This window comes from Choloepus didactylus, chromosome 3 (genome assembly GCF_015220235.1).
Source record: "Choloepus didactylus isolate mChoDid1 chromosome 3, mChoDid1.pri, whole genome shotgun sequence".
Lineage (NCBI taxonomy): Eukaryota > Metazoa > Chordata > Mammalia > Pilosa > Megalonychidae > Choloepus > Choloepus didactylus.
This window is the reverse complement of record NC_051309.1, coordinates 147,917,355-147,937,753: the sequence shown is the minus strand read 5'-3', so window position 1 is coordinate 147,937,753 and position 20,399 is coordinate 147,917,355. Positions and strand designations below refer to the sequence as shown.

The 20,399-nt window shown below is 37.0% G+C and overlaps 1 pseudogene; it reads right to left on the bottom strand.

Moving 5' to 3' along the window:
• Positions 1 to 875: 875 nt before the first annotated feature.
• LOC119530477 lies at positions 876 to 1,993 on the bottom strand (annotated as a pseudogene).
• Between the last annotated feature and the right edge of the window lie 18,406 nt (positions 1,994 to 20,399).

The window sequence follows — 20,399 nt, the reverse complement described above, 5'->3', positions numbered from 1 at the left end:
TTTCCTTGGTTGAAAAGGAACCTTCCAACAACAGGCTTCATGTGGTGATCCTATTTGACATTCACCCTGGTTAATTCATTATGGCTATGAATGAAGTCCTGTTCTTAGGGGCTGCATTACCAGGGCCACTTTGACCCATAACCCTCAGCCTTTCCCAGGTCAGGAAAACAAACGGTCGGTAGTTACCTAAAGAGGACTCAGATTTTTGAATGACCCTTGTCAACATGAAATTTATTATAAAACTCCACCACGTCTCTAAATCACTGAATGCCTCATTGAGAAGCAGATGAAAAAGTCTCAGAGTACACTACCATGGCTTAAAAAAAAGGCATGTACCTACTCTACTGTTCACTCCTAGAAATGATTTAAGTACGCCCATCCTTACTGTGCCATAATGCACTGGAGATTTTGTTCTGGACAACAGCTCCAGTTGAGTGAGGTCAGGGGTGAGAATTTTAAAGGGTGGGTGTGAGCCTCTGTGATGGGCTCAGACTCCTAGGTTTAAGGAGTCCCTGGACAATAAAAACGCTTCTGAAGACCAACCAGGACTCTTGGTATTGCTCAAATCTGGCCACATCGTGGGCACCTTAGAGCTCTTCTCAGAGGGTCCAGTCTGTTGCTGTCCCTTTGCAACATGCGACAGCGAGGCTTGGAGATCATCAGGCATTTCAAGAGACAAACACCAGGGGCCACTGGGAACTACCTCAAGTCATTTGCTTGGGACAGAAAACATACAGCTAACTATGGTGACTGCATACTGTCATTTTTTTCTCAAACTAACTTAAAATAGTTTAAAGAGAAGAAGAAAGGTAACAAGAACCATTCCTGCAGAAAAGGGCTTTGGCTTCTGTGGTTTTCCTAAAGCAACATCTTGACTACACCCTGGCTGATGGCAGTAATGGTGAGGAAATATTTGAAGGTAGCTTCCCAAATTCCAGGTGTCTTCTCAACCCTTTATCACCCAGATGCATGCAGGTGCTGCTTAGCCATTTTTTGCTGCCATCTCTGTTCAGGTTCTCCTGTCAGAGGAGGGACAACTGCTCATTTGGGGGACTGATCATACACAAAGTTCCAGAGGATGCAAGTTTGGACTCCAATGTCCCTGATGTGTTTAAACTTGAGTTGGGTCCTCGGTGACCTATGGGAGTAGATGGTAGAGAGCCAGTAGCCTGGACAGTGATGTCCGTCCTTTCAGCTTCCACCGAACTGGGCATAGGAGTCCTGGGTTTCTCCTGCTTCTGCTGCACGGGCAATTCTGACCACAAATCTCTGACCTTAACCTTCAGTCGCTGAATAGATTGCCGGAGATTCTCAAGTTCTCTCTCCAGGAAGGCATGTCTTTCAATGGCTTGATTCCAGAGCTGCTCAAAGTCTTCCAGAGACATGACTGTGGCCCATTTTACTCTTTCCAAGTCATCATTTGCTTATTCCAACTCTCAGATATAGTTCTGCAATTGATCTTTAATTGCTTTAGTCTGTGTGAGGTCATCCTCTAAGGCTGAGATCTGCCGGTAGCCTTCAGAATGCAGCATTTCAAACTTCTCTTTGATAGTTTCTAGCTCCATGCGAAGGCGTTTATTTTCTGACATGAGGTGCCTGTTCCCGGTTTCTATTTGTTGCAACTGTGTCTCCAATTCGGCTCCATATTCTCGACTTCCCTCTGGGAATCCTCGGAGTTCCTCTTGGGTATTCCTTGCCCTCGGCTTGTAGGTCATAGCCAGAAGTTCCCAATAGTTACTTTCTTCCTCCTCAGAGCAGAGTCTTCTTTCCCGTTTCCACCATTACAAAAGTGGTGGACGAGCTCTACTCTTCTTGTGGCCTGGCGTCGGGCTCGGGAAGCCACGGCGAGGCGCCTGCGACCGCAGCAGCGGTAGCGGCAAAGGGCGGCGCAGCCGGGTCGGTTCAGCCGCCTGCCTCTACTGATGTTTTGATACATCAATGTCTTATAGAAGGCAGATAAATGTACTACTTCATTGATGCTGCGTATTGCCATTTTGATGTAAATTTCCAGTCCTAAAAGAAGCTTAATATCTATAAAGAGCATGCATTTTTTCTTTTGTATTCTAAATTATCTTTTGACAATTAGAATTGAAACTAAAATAAGATAATACCCAAGTAGATGTATGTGTGAGATAAATAAAAAGTTTCGATGGATTTGATATATCTTTAATTTAGACACCAACATCCTTTTTCTGTGCTACTCTCTAGATTGCCAAATTAGCACGTCTACAAAAAAAAAAAAAAACATAAAAGGTGTATTCCCACCCAACCCCCCATTGGGTAGTTTCATGACCTGAGTTAGTGAGCCATGAAATGAGAAGACTTCAAAAGACTGCAAAAGGTCGTGGTACCAAAAAAAAAAAAAAAAAAAAAGGTTTATAGATGTAAAGGGTAAAACAGCATGAGAAACTGAGGAGGTGAAGCCACAGACTATGGTGCATAAAGAGCATTTAATCTATCAAGGATAGAGAATAGAAACTGGAATAATGAAAAGAAATACTACCTGCTGACTAAGAAAACTAGAGAGGAAAGCAAAATGAAATATTTCAGAAAGGCTCTTTCTCTAATAGCCAAAAAAGTAAATTGAGAGTGCTTTTTTATATTATTTATGATCATAATGCATAGGAAAGAAAAGGAGAAAAAGAAAAGTAGTATAATTCGGATGTTTGACAGCCATCTTGCCTAAAGAGAAGATGTAATGAGATCATAAAGGTAGGTGGTTTCACTGTTTTTTCTTCTTTTTTTTTTTTAATTAATTTTGAATTGTGCATGTTTTGGAGATAACTGTTAAGTATTGAGGAAGTTAAATCTATGGTTGAGCTGATGAGAAAGCATAATGAACAAAGTCAGTTTTCAAAAAAAATTAAATACTGTCACTTCTCAAAAAAAATCAGCAAAGTTTAATAGCAAAGAACATCAAATGCTGCTTATGTGCAATGAAAAAGCAGTAAAAAAAAAAAAAAGATGATAAAAAGTAAGCAACCCTGATAAAGTGAGAACTCTGCTTATGGGAAAAAAATCACTAATAGATCGGCACATAAAATAGAGGAAAAAGGATATTGAAAAATATGATATAAAGCAATATATTTAAAATATCTTTAAAGGCAAATATCATCATACACAGCCTAAAGATAATGATAATGAGATGTCTATGTGTACTGAGTCTGATTTGTTACTGATGACCAGAAATATTGTTTTGTTGGACCAGTGTTTTATATGCTGCTTGGGTTATTACTGTTTGGATTTCTTTAACTCTACAAAATACCAACAATATTAGTGAGTAGACTACATTTGAGAATAGTGATGATAGAAAACAAAAGTGAAGATAATAAGTTTGATTTTAATAATTTGCATTAATTTACATGCCCAATATTGAGCAAAACCAAGCTCAAAGTGGACATTAAATAAATATTTCAAAAATAATTTAGTGAATGACATAAATTACCTTACTGTCTATCTTCACATTTGAATCCTAAATAGATCTTCAGAGATAGAAATTAATTAAGATAAATAACAAACAATATTCTACTCTAATGTGTCTAGGATGTTAGTGATTATAAAAACTTGAGCACACAGATCTGGATGTTTTTCTTTGCAGAGGTTCACCTTGCAACCACCAGTACTGTCCCAGTCTAAGTAATTGTGAAGTTAATTGGATGTGAAGTTACCAAGTAAATAATAATAATCCTGAACAATGTTCTTTTGTAATATTGGCAAACTGAGAATAAAATGTCAGTAGACTGATTACAATTTTAGGTATATTTGTAAAAAAATTAATTAAAACAAGAACTCTTTTCCTTCTTGCTTTCATCTCATTCCTTTGCCTGATAACTTATCTTTTAGCTTTATGCTTTTTCAGTTCCCTCCATCCCAAGTTTGACTTAACTGACCTTTCAATGGTTTAATAGAACTTTAACCTTTCACTAGTACAGCATTCTTTACATTATATTGTTACCGCTCAAATAATTTTCTCTTTTCCTCACTAAAATATTATAAATTTGATATGAACTTCATAATGTCAGGGACTTTATCATCTGTTTGCTTTGAATAACTGACACCTTATATACTCCCTGGAACACATTAGAAATACTTACACGCCAGAATAAATGAATGAACGAATCTGTTTGTGTGAGACTTTATCTGATCAAATACAAACCTTGATGGATCAGGAATCATCTCTTTAATATTAATACATTTGCAAATTAGTAAGTTAAGCCTAGTTATCAAATCAATTTTCAAATCACAAAAAGGTATGTATATGATAAGAGTACAGGTTTTTATTTAGATCCAGTGAGTGCACATTTCTGTCTTGCCCGACTCACTATGTGACTTGGAAGGATTACTTGACCCCTTTGTATTTTTAATTTTAATGTTTAATATGCCTTATAAGGTTGTGGTCTGGATTGATTGCTTACTGTATAGTATATACTTAAAAACCTTAATGTTTATCATTATCATTACTTTATAGTACCATCTGTATTGTTGTTTTTAGCCCTTCTGAACAGACATATACATACAAATTCAAGCCTGAGGACCAAAATTTTGTTCTAATGCTTAGTTAGATCCACCTAGTTCAGGAAGTTCTGTATTAACAATTGAGTACTATTATTTATCATGCATAAGTGGATGTAAAGTAGGAAAAGAACACCAAGAGGCTCTGGGCTTTCCTTGATTTGTTGGTCTTGAATTCTGCCTCTTTCTGTTTTCCATGAATGCCTTCATCATGTTGTTCACAATTCTCTATTGTAATTTCTAGAATTATTTGCATTTATAAGGATCCCTTGGAATAATTTTATTTTTATCTGCAGGTACATGTCTAAAGTATCAGACCTTCACCCTTAACCATGACTACCATCAATTTTATACATTTTGTTCCCTCAGTCAGGACCTCAACTCATCAGAATTCTGATAGATAAACAAAACCTTCATTCTGAATTGAAATTTTACAATGGAAAGTACTAAACTGTTCCCCAGAATATCCTGGGTTCCAACACAAAATGCATCCATGAGTGGAAGCAATACTCCATTGAGAACTGAAACTTCTAAATCAGTAGTGCCCAGGTTTATGGAAACTGTATACAGAAATTCTTTGAGTTATTTTTTGGCTTATTCTATGGAGTAGTGAAAGCGGCCATTCCCTCTGTACCTCTTGGGTTTTGGATTCTTGTATTTTGGCTTATGGGGGAAAAAAGTCTCCATAAAGTAGCTCCAGTTCAAAGCATATAATGAATCCCATATATTAGCACCCAAATATTGTTGACTGTTTTCTCACGTATGCAACCATCCTTGAGTCTTCTCTGAGCTTTTTCCGCCTTTCTATCAGACCAGGTTTTACTGGGTGATGAAAAGTATTGGTCAATCTGTGAATTCAGTGGGCTTGAGAACACTGCTACATTTCTTTTGCTATGAAATATTTTCCCTGTTTGGGAGCATGTTTTACAGAATATCATGATGATGAAGACATTCAAATAAAGACCTTAATTGGTACTGCTGGCAGAAACATTATAATTGGGGAATGAATATCTTTACTAGAATAGATGTATATTCTATAGAGTATGAATTGCTGCCTAATCCTTTATGGAAGGTATATGAGAGAAGGAGTCCAATATAATCAATCTTCTACCAGGTAGATAAGCGATCCTTTTTGGGGAGTGGTACCATAGAGAGGTGTAGTTGTGGCTTCTGCTTTTTGTGTGTTTGCCATTCAGCAGTGGCAGCAAACCAGACTTTGATGAGGGTCAATCTTGTTTGATGAGTCCATGAATAACCCCAAACCGTGGCCACTTTGTTCATGGCCCATTGTATCAGCAGCAGGGTGACTGATGAAAGAATCCAATTCACTTCCAAAGGATGAATCTTTTGGTCCACCTGATTATTGATAGCTTTCTCTGAAATAGAGAAACTTTAGTGAACTTTCACATAGGCCAAAAATATCTGTTCTCATTTTGAGAGACACAGCACTCCTTCATCATACCTTTTTGTCAAATCCTACAATAATTTTCTTTCTAATCCCTTACCAATCCAGTCAAACCAATAGGCATTGTACATGCTTTAGGATAAATCTTAATCTCTGCTCATTTCTCCTTCCATACAAAATGCATAACCTGATGTCCTATCAAAATTTTTGCTCACAGATGTATTTTCCTTCAGTATTGTTCTTCAGGTCAAGGAAGGAGAAGGACTGAAGTGCAGCAGCCTAATGGAAGAGAAGAAGTTCATTCTAATTACAGTGAGTAGATCCTAATGTGGACAAAGGCAATGGCAACTATGCACCAGTGGTAGGTGTTGTTAGGGTCTGAGTCATCTGCTCATCAAACCTGCTTAACGCCTGATGTACACAATCTCACTTCATTTCTTAATATATAGTTGCTGCTCACACCCAATTTTGTGGAAGAAAATTAAATCAGTTCATAATATGCTGCTTTGATTAAATAACATCCGAACTCCCATATCAAAACATGAAGTCTTTAACAGGTCCCATGAATCAGACTAAATAATTTTTCCAAAGGAGATCATTTATCATCAAAGGAAGGCATTTTTCCAAAATTCTAGTGCTCTGTGATATGAGTTTCCTCTTGGGAACTGATTGTCAGAAGTCCCTACTTTGTCCCTATCAGAGACACTTGACAATTTATTTATAATGTAAACAACATTAGTTTGGAATCAGGATTTTCATTAGCAACATATAGTAGCAACGAAAGAGCAATATTTTCCAGAAAATGAAAGAAAGAATGTGTTTCCAATAATTTTGTATACATGAAAGAACTCATGAGTACAGCTATGAGAAATTCTTGAGGACTCTACCAAGGATGAACTTCATGCATGTAAGAGCTCACAGAAGAAATTTTGACAAAAGATGGGTATGTAATTTAAAATGTTCTGTTTAAATTATTATGTTTTGATCACTTATCAGAGTCTAGTAAAAATACTGTGTCAATTTAATTGGGCTATATGTGTTGAGGTAAGAATATTAATGTATTAAAGTAGATGGAATTCAACGCTTTAAAATATACTCTTCCATTCATATACTCCTGCAAATAAAAGACAGTCTATATCCGTTAGTCATATTGTGATATTTAAAATCAGATTTGATATGCTGTTCTGTTATTATGTTCAAAATCACCATTCTTGGTAATAATTACATTTATTATAAATATTGAAAGTTTTCATGAAAAAGGAGATCAAACATTGATGAAAAATTTACTTAAGATTTTATGATGTCTTAATTTGGGATTTCCTGAAAGTAGAGTCTAAGACTTGGGAAATTGATTGTTTCTTTGAAAGTAGCCTCAGAAAGTGAAAGTGAAAGAGCAAGGAAAAAAAAATTAAACAAGGAAGGATGAGAAACCAGTACAGAATTCTCTTATGAGATCATTATTATATGCAATAGGGCCTCAAGTCCTCTCAGAACTCGGGATGTATTAAAATGTACCCTGAGATTGTTCATATGAAGGATGCCAGGGAATTTATTCTACAGCTCCCATCATTCATTGGTTGATGGCTACATCTCCCATCCCTCATTGGCTGATGAGTGTGCCAGGAGACATCAATTCCACCCCCTGTCCCCTGCCCCTTCCACATACCTAGCTGTACTTGAGAACAGGCCAGAGAGGTTACCATTATCCACATTTTACAAATGAGAAAACTGGTGCTAACTTAATTTAAATGATTTGTTAATATCTCAGTAGTGGTAGGCTGGACTGATGTCATTAAGTTTTATACTTGATATTCCCTAGCACACTACATAGAACTAGTTTCTTTTTTTTTTTTTTTTTTTTTTTTAGATTATATATCCAGTAAAACACTGTATTTTATACTAAAATAAGAAGCATTTCCCCAAAGACTGGGAGGAAAACTACACAGGTCCATGTTACCAAAGCAGTTAATTTAAAACTCACAAAGTCATCTACTTCTTTTTTAACTTCAAACAAAGAACACTTTACTCCAGCCAAATTAGCTGCCATTATCTGTATTTATAGAAAGCAATTTCAACCTGGATCTATATCCTTACTATATGGTTCATACAGTTAAACTGTGTCTCACAGTTAGAATGTGTAGGAGTTTTTACATCCAAAACTGCATTTGGTGGGCAGACCAGTCTTCAGAATTTGACATTCTCTGAATGTGTCTATTTAGCTAAGTTTCTCATGGGCAGAAGCTCAAGGGGGCATTGTTGTCACATTATCCGGGCTGCTCAAGACAGAAGTATGGGCACAAAGGCTCTAAAGAGGAGAGACGGCTACATGTATAGATGAGGGGATTATTTTTAACATAAAAAAAAACTTGATTTCTTCTATTTCAACATTTAGAAAAATTCCAACATTGTCAAGGGCAGGGCTTGCAGAAATTCTGGTCTGTAGTAAGGAGCTAGTGTAGAAAGCCTTTCCCTTTATGCTGATGAAGCTCAGAGGATAAATTGCTCTTCTCCTTTCTGTTCACAGACTCCTTGCAAGACCTAAAGCCTACTCCTTCCCCTTTCTTACTTCTACTTCCAAAAAACCGTGGCCAGAGGAAAAGCAGGGGGTAGGGGGTTAGGAAAGTGGGGGTGTACACAAGACACAGGTTTTGTGGGTGAAATTTCTTAGGACCTCTCATTGGTTGTGGCAGCTCTTCCCACACTGGATGTTCCTTAGGTCATCAGAGACGAGAAGGTAGGATTTGGTGGTGACAGCATCCAGGGTTATATACTCTTGGGACTTCAGAATTTCATCACTCATGTGCAGATTTGCTCCAGTAGTGTTGCATGATGAAAAGAACTAAGGTTTGAATTTGATGTTCTTCCAGAGGAGGATTCTTATCTACTTCCCAACACAGAGTGCAGACCGATTTTGACTCCTCCCTTTCTAGCATCCAATTTTTGAGTGCAATCATAACAGAAGATGTGCACATGGGTGAGAGAAATGGGATTGGATGAACATTCCAGAAAAACAGGATGTGTTGCCCTCTTGCATACTTTTAGCTATTGGTCCTGAAGGCCATTCTTCAGAAGTGGAACTGAGCTGAAATTGCCCTTTATTAGCTTCTGGGGGCAATCAGGAGCCTTCTCGTCAATAATCAGAATGTGTCTTGTCTGGAGACTTCCAGATGAAGTCTTTTCTGTGCTGACCACAGTTTCTCTCTGTGGAAGCTGAACTGAACTGTGTCTTTAACAGCATCCGGGAGCACAGTTGATGGTCCTTTCTTTGTATGTCACCTAACATTCAGGGACCTAACAATTTCCACTTCTTGAGCTGGAGACTTCAGTTAAGTTCCTGGAGGTCTGTTGTTGCTAATTTTACCTCTCCAGGACTCTGTTCCTCTCAGCGATGAGTTTGAGCTGATACATTGGCCTTTCAAGGTACCTGGGAATTAGACTCCATCCCCAATCAAAGTTACAGTTTCCACCCTAAGGAATGTGTGAACTAAATCTAATCAAATAAACATAATCAACCTTCCTCTTTTTAGCACATGATGGTGGCATTAGAACACACTCAAAATTTCATAGAAGAGTTTTCTTCTTTGAGTTAAGGTAGCAAACCTGAATGAAAATGAGAATCTCTAATTTTAGAACTCGAGTCTGAAAAACAAAATGCTTTACCATAGACACACAGAAATGTACTATTGATTCCTAATCAAATCTTGGCGAATGTAATCATTGGTGTTGATGTCTCTGATATAATTAGGCATAAGCAAACCTAAACCAGCTTTCATATCCTCATTTTAAAACTTTTTATTTTGAAATAATTTCAAACTTACAGGAGAGTTGTAAAACTAAGACAAAGCCAATATAGAGAAATTCGACATACACGCCACCCAGATATAAAGGACCACCATGTTTTAACATTTTGTCATATTTGCTGTGTTATTCTATCTAGCCATATATCTATCCACCTGTCTACCCATATTATCATCTAACTATCTTAACCCCATCCCATTTTTTGTCAGTTTTATCTAGGCGCCATACAATCCAAAGTATATAAACAATTCTCTCAGTATATTCACAGGGTTATGCATTCATCAACACAAGCAATTTGAGAAAATTCTTATTGCACTGAAAAACAAATTCCTATTCCTATATTACCCTCCTATTTTTAATGTTTAGCTTTGTTACAGTAACTTTGTTAAAACTGATGAAAGTATATTATAATGTTACTGTTTGGTATTGTTCTTAGTTTGCATTAATTACATTTTTCTCATAAACCACTGTTCTGGTTTGCTAGAGCTGTCATTATGCAAAATACCAGAAATGGATTGGCTTTTATAACGGAGATTTATTAGGTTACAAATTTACAGTTCTAAGGCCATAAAACTGTCCAATAAGAGGATACCTTCACTGAAGGAAGGTCAGTGGTGTCAGAACACCTCTGTCAACTGGGAAGGCACGTGGCTGGAGACTGCTGGTCCTTTGCTCCTGTATTGCATTCCAAAATGGTTTTCTCTAAAATGTCTCTGGGCTTCTGTCTCTCTTAGCTTCTCTCAGCTCTCTGCTTGGCTCTCCTTGGGCATTTCTCTCTAGGCATCTGGGGGTCCACTCTTAGTTTCTCTGGGGCAAACTCTGGGCCTCATCTCTTAGTTTAGCATCTCCAAAGTCCTTCTGTCTGCATCTCCCAGTGTCTCAAAGTGTCTGAGTCTGTGCTGGCTCTTAGCTTTTCCCAGGGAAAACTCTGAAATACATATCTTAGATTGTCTCCAGAATGTCTCTCTCAGCTTCTCTGAGCTCTTTGTTTCCATGAGCTCTCTAAAAGGACTCCAGTGATCTAATTAAGATGCACCTGGAACAGGTGGGGTCACATCTCCATGGAGACTATCAAAAGGTTCTACCCAACAAGCTTGGATTAAAAGATCATGGCTCTTCTGGGTCCAGTTTTAAACTAGCACAACCACCCTATTATTTACACCTTGTAATAGTGACATACTTTTGTTCTAGTTCATGTAAGAATGTTCTTATATTTGTACAAGGTCATCATCCACAACAGGTTTCCCTATGTTATACAGTTCAATGTTTTATCCTCTAGCTTTCCTTTTTGTGATGTACATAGCCCTAGACTTCCCCTCTCAACCATACTCACACTCAGCACTGTTAATTACACTTGCAGTATTGTGCTACAATCACCTCTATCCATTTCCAAACATTTACAATCAACATTATAAAAAATTCTGTACACCTTAAGCATCACCTACCCATTTTTTACCCTCTTTCTATCTCCTGGTAACCTGTATTCTAAATGTCAACTACCAAAGTTTGCTCATTGTAATTAGTTCATATTGGTGGGAGCATGCAAAAAATTTTCCTATTGTTACTGGCTTATTTCACTCAACAAAATGTCCTCAAAGTTCATCTGCATTTGTTCATGCATCATAACTTCATTCCTTCATACAGCTGCATACTATTCCATCATATGCTCAAAACACAGTTTGTTTATCCACTCATCAGTTGATGGATATGTGGTCTGTTTCCATCTATTGGCAATCATGAATAATGCCTTTGTAAACATCAGTATGCAAATGTCTATTCCTGTCCCTGTTTTCAGTTCTTCTGAGCATATATCTAGTAACAAGATTGCCAGATCATATGGCAGTTTTATTCTTAGCTTCCTGAGGAACCATCAAATTGCCTTCCAAATTAGATGCACCACCATTCTACATTTCCACCAGCAGTGAATAACTGTACCTATTTCTACACATCCTCTCCAGCACTTGTAGTTTTCTGTTTTGTTTTTTTTTTTTATCGTAATGTTAATTCTGGTAAGTGTGAAATGATATGTCATTGTAGTTTTGATTTACATTTCATTTGTAGCTAGAGAGGTTGAGCATCTCTTCATGTACCTTTTAGCCATTTGTATTTCTTCTTTGGAGAAATATCTATTTAAGTCTTTTGCCCATTTTTAAATTGTGTGTGTGTGTGTGTGTGTGTGTGTGTGTGTTTTATTTTATTGCTGAGTTGTGGGATTTCTTTATATATTCTGGATGTTAAACCTGTATCAGACATGATATATGAGGTTTCCAAATATTTTATCCCATTGAGTAGGCTGCCTTTTCATTTTCTTGACAAAATCCTTTAAAGAACAAAAGTGTTTAATTTTGAGGAGATCCCATTCATCTATTTCTTCTTTCATTGCCTGTGCTTTGGTGTGAAGTCTAAGAAGCCCCCTCCTACCACAAGATCTTGAATATGCATTCCTACATTTTCTTCTAGGACTTTTCTATTCTTTGCTCTAAAGTTTAGGCCTCTGATCCATTTTGAGGTAATTTTCCTATATGGTGCGAGATATGGGTTCTCCTTCATTCTTTTGGCTATTGATATCCAGTTCTCCCATTGAGTGAAATTTTTTATAGAGTCTCAGATAGAGATTTGGTATTATTTAAGGGTTTGGGACTACTATTGACTTGGGCTTATCATACTGCTGTCATTTGTCATATCTAGGTGAAGCTTGCATAGGAGTAACCTCCAGGACAACCTCTTGACTCTATTTGAATTCTCTCAGCCACTGAAACCTTATTTTGTTGCCTTTCCTCATTTTGGTCAAAAAGGCATTCTCAATCCCTTGATGCCAGGGTTAGGGTCATTCCTGGAATTGGTATCCCATGTTGCCAGGACAACTCATTCATCTGGGGGCCTCATTCATCTGTCCCATGTCAGGGGAGAACGTGATGAATTTATTTGCTTAGTGAGAGAAAGTCCACATTTCAGCAACAAAAGTTCTCTAGAGATGACTCCTAAGCATAATTACAGGTGGGCTTAAGCCTCCACTTTACAACCATAAATTTCACCCAAGCAAGCCTCAGATTCGAGGGCTTGGTTTATAAAGTAGAGGGTTCTTAAGCTCATATAGCATATGCTATGTCCATGATAATCCAACCATATCTCACATTATCATCACTTAATTGTACAATCCTCATCACTCTCCATTTTAAACAATTTTTATGACCCAAAACATCTTGTAGTTCTTGACTGTCCTTAATCATTTGTCCCTAGTATTTGTGTAATACCAGTATGATATTCTTATTAATTGTAGTCTCTAGTGTGCAATGTGTAGATTTTTCCAATATATCCTTCTGTTGTCAACTCTCTGTGCTAATGTCCTGCCTTAGCAATATATCATGCAAGCACCTGCCTATAATTGTAGTGCTGATCTGTGGGAAACATGCCTTTAAACAACCCCTTTCAAACTTATTTGCCTTCAATACAGCTCTGATACTTATAATCTCATTAACAAACAATCGTCACCCTTATCCAAAACTATATCTTTGAATTCACTATCATTAACATTTCTAAACATATTAAATTATAATTCGCCCTCACTAGCTACTGTGTATCACCAGGTCCCCAATATTCTGTATTATAAGGCATTGATTTTACATTATTCAGAGAATTCATAGAAGCGGTAACATATGTTTCCTTTTGTTTAACTCAGAATTGTATCTTCAGGCTTCATCCATGTTGCCATATGTTTCAGGATCTTGTTCCTTCTTACTGCTGCTTAGTGTTCCATCATATATATGTACCATATTTTATTTATACACTTGTCTGTTGAAGAACACTTGGATTGTTTCCATTTCTTAGCAATTGTAAACAATGCTGCTATGAATGTCAGTGTACAAATGTCTGTACATATCACTGCTTTCAAATCTTCCGGGTCTATACCAAGAAATGTAATTGCTGGATCATAGGGTAATTCAACATCTAGTTTTTTGAGAAACCATCAAACTTTTCCACAGCAGCTGCAACATTATACATTCCCAACTGCAATTAATAAGACTTCCAGTTTCTCCAGAGCCTCTCCATCATTTATTGCTTCCTGTTTGCTTAATGGAAGCCATTCTTACTGGTGTGAAATGGTATCTCATTGTGGTTTTGATTTGCATTTCCCTAATAGCTAGTGAAGATGAAAATTTTTCATGTGTTTTTTAGCCATTTGTATTTCTCTTCAGAAAAATACCTTTTCATATGCTTTGCCCATTTTATAATTGGGCTGTTTGTACTACTGTTGTTGATTTGTAGGATTTCTTTATATATGCAGGATATCAGTCTTTTATCAGATATATGGTTTCCAAATATTTTCTCCCATTAATTGGTTGCCTCTTTACCTTTCTGATAAAGTTTTTTGAGACACAGAAGCTTTTGATTTTGAGGAGTTCCCAATTATCTAATTTTCCTTTTGTTGCTTGTGCTTTGGGTACAAGGTCTAAGAAACTACCTCCTAAAATATTTTTTTTAGTTGCTATTATAAATGGAATTCATTTTCTTGATTTCCTCCTCAGATTGCTCCTACTAGTTATAGAAACACTACTGACTTTGTGCTTTGATCTTGTGTCCCTACCACTCTGCTGAGCTCATTTACTGGCTCTAGTAGCTTTGCAGTAAATTTTTGGGACTTTCTAAACATAGGATCATGTCATGTCAAATAGTGAAAGTTTTGCTTCTTCCTTTCCAATTTTGGTGCCTTTTATTTCTTTTTTCTTGCCTAATTGCTCTAACTAGAATTTCCAGTGGTGACATGAGGCATCCTTGTCTTGTTCCAGATCTCAGACGGAAAGCTTTCAGTATTCCACCATTGAGTATGATGTCAGCTGTGGGTTTTTCATATATGCCCTTTATCATGTTGAGGAAGTTTCCTTCTATTCCTGTCTTTTGAAGTGTTTTTGTCAAGAAAGGATGTTGTATTTTATCAGATGCCATTTATGCATCAATCAAGATGATCATCTGTTTTTTGTTTTTTTTTTTAATTCCCTTTGATTTGTCAATGTGTTATATTATATTAATTGATTTTCTAATGTTGATCCACCCTTGAAAATCTGGTATAAAACCCACTTGATCATGGTGTACAATTATTTTAATGCATGTGTGTATTCAATTCACTGGTATTTTGTTATATCCACATTCATTAGAAAATTTATCAGTACTTTTATTTTCTTGTAGTATCTTTATCTAGCCTGGGTATTAGGGAGATAATGGCTTCATAGAATGAGTTAGGTATCATTCATTCTTCAATTGTTTGGAAGAGTGTGAGCATGATTGGTATTAATTCTTCTTGGAATTCTTGGTAGAATTTACCTTTGAAGCCATCTTATCCTGAATTTTTTTTGGGGGGGGAGGTTTTTGTTGACCATTTCAATCTCTTGTGATTGGTTTGTTCAGGTCTTCTGTTTCTTTTGTAGACAACGTGGGTTACTCATATGTTTCTAGGAAGTTGTCCATTTCATCTAAGTTGTATAGTTTGTTGTCATACAGTTGCTTATAGTATCCACTTAAATGATCTTATTTTTTTTTTTTTGTGGTTTCTGTAGGGTCAATAGTAATGTCGCCTCTCTCATTTGTGATTTTATTTATTTGCATCTTCTCTCTTTTTTCTTTGTCATTCTAGCTAAGGATTTGTGAAGTTTTTTATTTTTTCAAAGAACCAACTTCTGTTTTGTTTTTTTCTTTGATTTCTCTATTTTTGTTTTTATTCTCTGTTTCATTTATTTCTGTTCTATTCTTTATTTCTTTCCTTCTGTTTACTTTGTAGTTAGTTTCCTGTTCTTTTTAGGTCATCTAGGTGCACAGTTGGGTTTTAAATTTTAGCTTTCTTCTTTTTAATGTTAGCATTTAGGGCTATACATTTCCCTTTCAGCTCTGCCTTTGCTGCATCCCATAAGTTTTGATATTTTGTATTTTCATTTTCATTGGTTTCAAGATATGTGCTGATCTCTCTCATAATTTCTTCTTTGACCCACTGATTGTTTAAGAGTGTGTTGTTTAACCTCTAAAAATTTGTGAATTTTCCTGTTCTCCGCCTATTGTTAATTTCAGGTTCCATTCAATTATGATCACAGAAGGTGCTTTGTATAATTTCAGTCTTTTTAAAATTTACTGAGATGTGTTTTTCAGCTCAACATATGGTCTATCCTGAAAATGATTCATGAGAAGTTGAGAAGATTGTATATCTTGCTGTTCTATAAATGTCTAAGTCCAGTTCATTTATATTATTCAAGTTCTCTGCTTCCTTATTGATCCTCTGTGTAGATGTTTTATCTATTGATGGGAGTGGTTTACTGAAGTCTCCAAGTGTTATTGTATAACCACCTATTTTTCCCTTCAGTTTTGCCAGTGTTTGCCTCATGTATGTTGCAACATCCTGGTTAGGTACAAAAATATTTATGATTGTTATTTATTCTTGGTGGATTGCTCCTTTTATCAATATATAGTTGCATGCTTTGTCTCTTTTCATGTCATTTATTTTGTCCAAATTGGTATACCTACATCACTCCATTTTGTTGCTCTTTGCATTGGGATATTGTGCTAGTTTAGAAAAAGCATATTCTTTAATGCAATCTTGTGGGGGCAGATGTATTAGTGTTGATTAGCTTGGAATTCTTTGATTGAGTGTTTCCATGGCCATAAGACTGTAACTTTGTAACCAAATAAACCACCTTTATAAAAGCTAATCCATTTCTGGTATTTTTCATAAAGGCAGCATTAGCAAACTGGAACAGATTTTGGTACCAGAAATGGGGTGCTACTGAATTTGCAAATACCAACATGTTGGAACAGCTTCTTAAATCATTTCCTGTTTCCTTGTAAGTTTTGTAAACTTTTGTTGAAACCTGGACATTTTGATATCTGTTAGGAAAGTCACAGACCTCACATTACTCACTTCCTTTCCGGAGGAAGTAATAAAACCACACTCTGTGAGCAACAAGCTCCTGGCCTTTCATTACCCCACATTCTTTTCTATTGTGTACTGTTCCACAAACTGGGGGAGATGTTAAGTCTAATGTAAAGGCCCTGCCAGACTTTAAACCTGGAGATCAGGAGCAAGCAGCTCCAGGTGTTTATCAAAACAGGAATTCTCAGTAGCTGGGGTCTCAACCCCAAGGTGGATAAAAATCACACTCGGACAGTATAGATTGGCTTCTCTTCTCCAGTACTAAGTGGGGTATGCAGAGCTGCCATCTATTGACCCCAATAAGAGCAGTTTTCAGCCACCCCAGGAGACCAGTTGTAATGGAATTTCTTCCCCTGATCTTTTGGATTCTTTGTGCTAAGTAAGTGATGAGAAGATATGTCCTTTATGGGCTATTTATTCTGTAAAATAGATCATTTGCTGAAAGTTTCTGTTGTGCCCTGAACATGTGTTCCCATGATGAACCATAATAACAACACACTCCATAATATCTTAATGTATTATTGCTGAAATTTGAACTCTAAGACATCTGTTCCTTAAGCTTGTATCCAGATAGTATTATGACAGAGCTTTGATTTCCAGAAGCAAACAAAACAAGAAAAAAAGAGAGAAGGAAAAAAAAAGACAACATCATTCCCAGTCTTTGCAGATTTATTTGTACAAGTGCTTCTTGAGGGCTAACACATAAACTAAGTTTACATAATAGCTCCAGGCCAAATTGTAGGGGCCTTCCTGATCCTTTTTTTACATGCTGCTTATTTTGAGCACACACATGTGGCTCTCAGAATTCCTCATTTACACAGTTGGAATTTCCCCTCTTTCATAGGAAACATGGTTCTGGGCACTGTGCTGTATGGCCTACCATCAGCAATCCTTTGCAGTAATCAGTACTACTTGACTGCTCCCCCACAGTGTTCTGTAGGAGAGTTCCTTGAGCTGCCGTCTATGCATATGGCAAGTTCTGGGATGGTGAGTCCCTGAGGTCACCAACAGATAGATTGGGCCAGAAATACATGTTCCCAGTATGTGGCAAGTGTTACTCTGCTCTTTTAAAATATGGGATAGGAAATCCAGGCAAGGAGTGTGGCCAGTTCTGCAACATGCCATTGAGGTATACAGAAAGGGCTGGCCTAATAAAGGCCCTTTTAAGTAGTTCTTTTCTTGATTTGGTTCTTTCCCTGTTGTTGCAGCCCTTTAATGTGTTTGGAGCTTTGAGAAAGATGATTCTGCCAGTCTTTGCTGGATGTTCAAAGCTTCTGTTGGAGAAGGGCCCTGAAGTGTCTCACTCTGCCATCTTGGATAGGGCAGGCTCTACATTGATTTTTTAATATAATTTTATCACAGTTTTATCTGTGTGATAGTCAAAATAAATTGCAATCAAGTCACTAGGCCAAGTTTACATAGTGTCCATTGTCTATCACCACCAGGTGCTGTGGGTTGTCAAGGGTCCCTTGACCACCCTAAGGTTCAATAATCCACTGTGACTCACAGAACACAGAAAAACTGTTAAATTTGTGGTTACAGTTTATTATAACTCAAGGATATATATTTTTTATTTTATTCTTATTTTTTATTTTTTAATATTTTTTCTTGCAATTTTATTTAGATACAGTCGCATACCATGCAATCATAAAGTGTACAATCAATTGCTTACAGTATCATCATATAATTGTGCATTCAGCACTAAAGTTAGTTTTTGAACATTTCCATTACTCCAAAAATAAGAAAAATAAAAATAAGAATAAAAATAGAAGCAAAATAGAAAACACAAAACAACCCCCCATCTCTCCTAATTTTCATTTACTTTTTGTCCCCATTTTTCTACTCATTTGTCCATACACTGGATAAAGGGAATGTAGATTGGCTGCTTCTCAAGGTGTTCTACAGTCACATGGTCACACTGTATAAGCTATATAGTTATACATTCATCTTCAAGAAACAAGGCTACTAGGTTGCAGTTCAATAGTTTCAGGTATTTCCTTCCATTCTGATACACTAAAAACTAAAAAGGGATATCTATATAATACATAAAAATAACCTCTCGAATGACCTCTTGACTCATTTGAAATTTCTCAGCCCATGAAACTTTACTTTGTGTCAATCCTCTTCCTATTTTTGGTCGAGAAGGCTTTCTCAATCCCATGATGCTGGGTCCATACTCATCCCCAGGAGGCATGTTCCATATTACCAGGGAGATTTACGCCCTCTGGGAGTCATGTTCCACATAGGGGGAGGGCAGCAAGTCCACCTGCCAAGTTGTCTTAGTGAGGCCACATCTTAGCAACAAAAGAGGTTCTCTGGGATGACTCTTAGGTACAATTATAAGTAGGCTTAGTCTCTCCTTTGCAGTAGCAAGCTTCATAAATGCAAGTTCCAAAATCAAGGGCTAGGACTACTAAATTGGTAGTCCCCAATGCTTGTGAAAATACAAGGAATTCCCCAGATGGGTAAATTTATTATTTCTACATTTTTCCCCAGTCCCTCAAGGGTGGTTTTCAAATACTTTTTTATCCTCTGCCCAAATTACTTTGGGAGGTATTGGGGCTTCACACTAACATTTAGAAACAAACCAGATCTCACTCCTTATTCAAGTTTCCATGTAATTATGGTGTTTGAATAAACTGACTCTACAAGTTTAATTATATAGTATGCTACAGAAAATAGTTTTTCCACCAGTAATCATCTCTACCTTTGATCTCACACAGAAGTTGAAGTTTTTAAAATATGTCAATATCACCATTTACCTTTTGGTCTGATTTATCTTAGTTCTAACCAAGGCCATTTCATTAATATCTCTAATTGGAGTCTGATCACATTTTAGCTTCTTTAACATTTGCTGTATGTGGTAGTATTGACATTCATAGCTACCAAACTCTAGCTCTGAGTCTCAGATGTCACACAGATACCTGAAGTTCCAGGAACTGACCAGGTTATACACAAGAACTCAGCATCTCAGAATCTAGAAATAACTGTTATAAAACTCGTGAATAAATGTGAGTGCTGTAAGATCTTACAGTCTAGGGATCTTTACCATGAGCCTTCCCTTGATAGCCTATGCTCTCAGATTCAATTCTCAGAGTTTGCACATTATAGTTAGTCCGTATTACTGAGGCATGTTTGTCTTTTCATTTCTGGCTTATTTCACTCAACATACTGTCCTTGAGGTGCATTTACCTAGTTGCATACCTCACAACTTCATTTCTTCTTGCAGCTACTCAATATTCCATTGTATGTAAACACCACAGTTTACTCTTCCCTTCATCAGTCGATGTACCCTAGGCCATCTCCATCCATTGCTAATCATGAATGCTGCCATCATAAACACCAGTGTGCAAATATCCATTCATGTCTCTGTTTTCAATTATTCCAAGACTCAATAACGGGGTTGCAGGACTCTATGGCAACCCCATAGTTAGCTTCCTGTGGAATGACCACACTGCCATCCAGATGCACTGCACTGTTCTACTTCCCCATCAGCAGTGATTAGGTACATCCTGCTCTCCACATTTTATCCAGCTTTTGTATCCCTCTGTTTATTTTTTAAAGATTCAGTCCTAAATAAACAATCAGTAGTTTCTGGTATAATCACATAGTCATGCATTCACCACCAAAATCTATACTTGGAAATTTCCATTTTGTACGTCTCTCTTCTTCTTCAATCTGGCATCTATAGGGTCCTTCTCCCATCCATACCCTCCTCCAGAGTTCTGAATAAGTCAGGGTTATCCCCCTTTTTTGCTGAATAACTGGGTA